Source organism: Ictidomys tridecemlineatus, chromosome 10 (assembly GCF_052094955.1).
Source record: "Ictidomys tridecemlineatus isolate mIctTri1 chromosome 10, mIctTri1.hap1, whole genome shotgun sequence".
Taxonomy (NCBI): Eukaryota; Metazoa; Chordata; class Mammalia; order Rodentia; family Sciuridae; genus Ictidomys; species Ictidomys tridecemlineatus.
The window spans coordinates 124,354,925-124,361,192 of NC_135486.1; positions in this window are offsets into that span (position 1 = coordinate 124,354,925).

A 6,268-nucleotide genomic window follows, 5' to 3' on the forward strand; every position below is an offset into this window, starting at 1 on the left:
TTGTTCTTGTTTTGTTTTGTTTTTCTCCTATATTAGGGATTTAACACAGAGATATGCTACAATTGATCTATATCCCAAGCTCTTTTTATATTTTATTTTGAGAAAGGGTCTCACTAAATTACTGAGGTTGGCTTTGAACTTGTGATCCTCCTGTCCCAGCCTCCTGAGTTGCTGGGATTACAGGAATGTGCCACTACTATGCCCAGTTTCATAGGATTTTTTTTCCCTTGACTATTTCCATTTATTTTGTCCAAGTTTAGTAGAACTGAAAGGAATCCAATCGACTTTATCAAGGTCTTTCACAAAATAATGATGAGAAATCCTGAGAGTGCATCCTTTCTTTCTACTTCCAAATATTTAAAAGTGGGGTTTTTTTAATGTTTATTTTTCAGTTGTACACAATACCTTTATTTTGTTTATTTATTTTTATGTGGTGCTGAGGATAGAACCCAGGGCCTTGCATGTGCTAGGCGAGCGCTCTATTGCTCACAACCCCAGCCCAAAAGTGGGTTTATGTGAACAAATTTGGGAAGTTTTTTGCTATTATGTTGTCAACTTTTTTTTTTTTTTCTGGTCTTTTCTATCTTTCCTTCCCTATTGGGACTCCTATTATGTTTCCACCAATTTCTTCTTTTCCTCCTCCTCCCTCCTCTTTCAGCACCACTTCCTCCTCCTCCCCCTCCTCCTCCTCCTCCTCCTCCTCCTCCTCCTCCTCCTCCTCCTCCTTCTTCTCTCTCTCTCTCTCTTTCTCTCTCTCTCTCTCTCTCTCTCTCTCTCTCTCTCTCTCTCTCTCTCTCTCTTTTAATGTACTTGGAATTGAACTCAAGGTCACTCAACCAGTGAGCCACATCCCCAGCCCTATTTTATATTTTATTTAGACACAGAGTCTCACTGAATTGATTAGCACCTCTCTTTTGCTGAGGTAGGCTTTGAACTTGCGATCCTCCTTTCTCAGCTTCCTGAGCTGATGGGATCTCTTTCTTCTCCTTCTTTTGATACTGGGAATTGAATATAGAGGTGCTATATTACTATATTACATCCCAAGACCTTCTTTTTTTTTTTTTTTGAAACAGACTTGGTAAATTGTTAAGCCTCAAGCTTGCAAACTTTTGATCCTCCTGCCTCAGTCTCCTGAGTCACTGCGATTACAGGCAGACATCACCATGACTGGCATCTCTTCATTTTTCTTTGCCTTTTCTGTGTCTATTCTTCAGATTAGATCGTTTTCTATTTTCTATTGATTCATCTTTAAGTTCACTGATTTTTTTTCTTCTTTCACCTCAATTCTGTTGTTAGGCCCCTCTAGTGATTTTTTTTTACTGCAATTATTGTGCTTCCCAGCTTTGGGATCTCTCTCTGCCCAAGTCCCCCACCTCACCCCACCTTTTTTTTTTTTTTTTTTTAACCATTTAAAGCCATCTTTCAGTGTTCATTTATGTGGCATTGAGTACAATCATAATGTTGTTCACCCAGTAACACTATCATTTTCAGAATTTTTTTTTTATTATAACCAGAAACTCTACCTATTTTTTTCCTCCCTTCAGCTCATGGTAACCCCCATTTTTTCTGTGTCAATGAATTTTCCTATTCTAGATACCTCATATAACGGGAATCAAACAATATTGTCCTTTTTGTATTTGGCTTATTTCACTTAACATAATATTTTCTTTCTTTTTTTTTTTTTTTTTCTTTTTGGTATTGGGGATTGAACTCAGAGGTTGCTTAACCACTGAGCCACATCCCTAGTTCTTTTTCTTTTAAATTTTGATACCGGGGTCTTGCAAAGTTGTTCAGGCTGGTCTTGAATTTGATCTTCTTGCCTCGGCCTACTGAGTTCCTGAGACCATGCCTGGCGTAACATAATATATTTTCAAGGTCCACCCCATATAGTATGAATCTCAATTTCATTATTATGCCTCCTCCTCTTCCTCTTTCTTCTTTGTTCTTCTCTTTCTTTTCCTTCTCCTTCCCCATTTCCCTTCTTCCTCCTCCTTCTGTTTGAAGTTGGTCTAGGGATTCAACCCAGGACCTCATACATGTGAAGTATATCTCATCTACCACTGAGATATACCCCCGTCCCTCCTTTGACTCCCCCCTCCCCCAATACGGGGGATTAAACTCATAGCCTCTCATGCGAGACAAGTGTTTTCACACTGAGCTACATTCCCAGACTTTTGAGTCTTTAAACACAATTGATTTTAGTTCTGTGAACATATTTTAAATAATTGCTTGAAAGCCTTTGGTAAATGTGATACTTATGATTACCCCCCTTCCCCTCCAAGTTTGGACCACCCAAGGGGTGGTTGCTGTCTTTGTTCTTTTTTTTTTTTTTTTTTTTTTTTTTTTTTTTTTTAAGGTATAGATAGACACAACACAATGCCTTTATTTTTATGTGGTGCTGAGGATCGAACCCCCGGTCCTGCCTGTGCTAGGTGAGCGCTCTATCACTGAGACACAATCCCAGCCTCTTTGTTCTTCGTTTATTAAATCTGCCTTCCCATTGGTGATCATTAGAGTCTCTGCTCCTCTTTTTTTTTTTTTTTTGTAGGAATTGAACTCAGGGGTGCTCTGCCACTACATTCCCCAGTCCTTTGTTTGTTTGTTTTTAATTTTACTAAACTGCCAAGCTGGCCTCAAACTTGCAATTCTCCTCCTTCAGCTTCCCAGGGCACAGGATTACAGGCATGTGCTACTGTTTTAGGACTTAATTTTATTTTTAAAAATTATCTGTTTATTTATTTTGAGATGGGGCAGCCAGTTGCGGGTGGTGCATACCTGTAGTGATCCTATGCCGGGGTCCTGCCCCAGCAAGATTCAGGGAGTCCTGAAGGAAGAGTGGCGTCAGCAAGGAAAGTGGTTGTAACTTCAAGCAGTCTTCAGCAAGATCTGCTGCTCCCTGTGGAGCCTTTTATTCTTAAATACACTTTTTCAGATGGTTAACATGTGGCCTTGTGGCCTGATTTTCCTGATTTGCATATTTTCCTTGGGAGTTCCACAACCGCTAGCATGCATTCTACTTTTACATGGAACATAGATCATGCTTCTATTTTTGCTTTTCCTTTTGTTCTTTTATAAACCATGGTTAACCTTTTAAACTGCTAAAGAGTTTCTTTGTTCCTTGGTCGAGGTACACCAATTTTTGAACCTTTGTAACTTCTGACTAAAGGGCAGATTCTTCACGTCAGTCCATTTTCCATTTCCATTAACTACATGCCTTCCATTTTCATCATACATCCCAAAAATGGCAAGGGAGGGTCTGTCAGTGAGGGGAGTGTATTTTTTTTTTAATATTTACTTATTTATTTTTAGGTGTAGATGGACACAACACAATGCCTTTATTTTTATGTGATGCTGAGAATCGAACCTGGGTCCCGCTCGTGCTAGGTGACCACTCTACCACTGAGCCACAATCCCAGCCCTGGGGTGTGTATTCTTATTAGCTTCCCTGCCACCATAGTCTTCCTTTAAATAAATAAGCTATAAATGGTGGGCCTTGCGCTTTTCACACAATTCTTTTCCTGTAATTAGGTTTATGCACAGGTTGCGCCTATTTATTTATTTATTTATTTATTTATTAGTTATTGGCGGACACAACATCTTTCTTTGTATGTGGTGCTGAGGATCGAACCCGGGCCGCACGCATGCCAGGCGAGCGCGCTACCGCCTGAGCCACATCCCCAGCCCCAGATTGCGCTTTTGGATCAGGACAACTAGTAGAAAATGTCAATTGAGGAGCAAAAAGTTCTTGTAATCTAAGCTTTTCCCAGAAATCCTGGTCTGGGACTATGTATTTGTGTTTACTTATATTCTTGGTAATGTTTGTCTTAAAACAAATCTCAGGACATTTTTTGGTCATATTCTTAATCTCATTCTGGGAAATTTCCCGTACATTGTAACAACATATGTTTTTAGTTTGGATTGACATGCTTCCTGTTAACCACATTCGTATTCCCAGGATCAGAGCAGCCATAGCACCCCATGGTTTTGGTTTCCAGATGTGTCGGCATTGCTGCAACATCCCCCACGCTACCAATCCTACTGTCTTGGGAGGCTGAGGCAGGAGGATCATAAATTCAAGGCCAGCCTCAACAACTTAGAGAGAACCTTGGGAGCTTAGTGAGGCTGTCTCAAAATAAAAAATAGAAAGAAACTTAATAGAAACTTAATTTTTTAAGTTTCTATTTATAGGAACACCCCGTGTTGATGTAGCACAATTGTCATCCATTTACTGACACCCTGAGCTAGTGAAAATTCTGTCCTCTGCCAACAGATCTACATGTGGGTAGGAGAGCACAAAGTTCAGACTGTTTTTTTTTTGGTATGTGTGTGTGTTTTGTTTGTTTGGTATCAGGGATTGAACCTAAGGGCACTTTACCACTGAGCTACATCCCAGCCATTTTTATTTTTTAATTTTCAGACAGGGCCTCTCTAAGATGCTTAGGGCCTTGTTAAGTTGTTAAGGCTGGCCTTGAACTGGTGATTCTCCTGCCTCAGCCTTCTCCCCAGTTGCTGGGATTACAAGTGTGCACCACACACCTGATTAGTTCAGGCTAGTCTGAACTGACCTTCTGCTGGGCCCTTGAGGGTCTTTTCTGTGTAGGCAGTCTCAGGGTCGGTCAGCCCCATGTGGTAGCTGGGCTTTCTCTGCTCTCTGCTGCAAAAATACACAGACTTGCCCAGGAAGGTGTTTGCCTCAACCGCAAACACATCAAGTTGACTGAGCAAACCCACTGGCTCACCTCACTCTCGTCCCCGAGTTCATCATTTCCACTGACATCACTGGACACGGGTGTTATCCACATTTCCAGATCAAATGAGTCCCCCACCTTCAGCAGTGAATCTGCTGATCCTCAAGGTCAGCCCTGCACCTACTATGGCAGGAAAGGCAGAGAGGGAATGAGCCCAGGGGAGACACCCCAGACTCCCTCTGCTTCTATTTAGAGTTGAGTAGAGGTCAAGCATGTAGTCTTCTCAGATGGTTTTATGCCTTTGGTCCAATTCATAGCAATGAAACGGTTTTATCTATTTTGTCTAGCTTATTTTTTAATTTTTGGTAATGGGGATTAAACCCAGTGACATCCAACCACAGAGCCACATTTCTACCCCTTTTTATTTTGAGACAGAGTCTTGCTAAGTTGCTTAGGGCCTCACTAAGTTGCTGAGGCTGGCCTGTGTCACGAGCCTTCTGTGGGCTGTGTGTGGACTTTGTCACCTTGTAGCCTCCTGAGGCAGAAGTCTGCCACTGGGAACTCCCCGTGGCACCCCCACAGGGATTGACTGCCTGATGCAGGTGAACTTCCCCCTCAAGCTCTGCCTAAGATCCCACACAGCATCTGAGATGAGTGTGGCCTGCCAAGATGTCAATCAACCTGCTGACTGCAAGATATCACAAAGCAACACTCCGCCATTGAAACCTTACCCCTACCGTTGATGTACCCCCTTAAATAAACCACCAGAGCCATTTTGTCTTTGTCTAATTCAAGAACCCATGTGGACTAGATCTATTAGGGACTTTGCTTTTGTAAATATATTTCTGAGTGTTTGTGTTTTATTATTTGCTAACTATTTGAGATATTAAGATTTAGGGTGGGGCTGGGGCTGTAGCTCAAGCGGTAACACGCTCGCCTGGCATGCGTGGGGCGCTGGGTTCAATCCTCAGCACCATATAAAATAAAGATGTTGTGTCCACCGAAAACTGAAAAATAAATATTAAAAAAAATTCTCTCTCTCTCTCTCTCTCTCTCTCTCTTAAAAAAAAAAGATTTAGGGTGGCTTAATTATTTGAGATATTAAGATTTAAGGTGGCTATTTAGGGTGGCTTGGATTCCTCTGGGCAGAAGAATCTTCCAATGAGATGCTGGCCATCTTACCCCCAAAGGCCTAGAACTTACAATCCTCCTACCTCAGTCTCCCAAGTTGTGGGGTTTATAGGCGTGTGCCACTATACCTGGCTGTCCAGCTTTATTTATTTATTGCAGTGCTGGGGACCAAACCCAGTGCCTTGCACATACTAGGGAAGTGCTCTACTACTGAGCTACAATCCTAGTCTAACTTTCTATAACATGTGTTGCTTACTAACAGAGGTACATTCTGAGAAATGCATCATTAGGTGATTTCATTGTCATGTGAAGGTTATTGAGTGTATTTACACAAACCCAGATGGTGTAACCTGTTACATGCCTGCTGAGTGCTCCCAGGCTACAACCTTATTCAGCATGTTACTGTACTGAATACTTAACTCTGGAGGCAATTGTAACATAATGGTAAG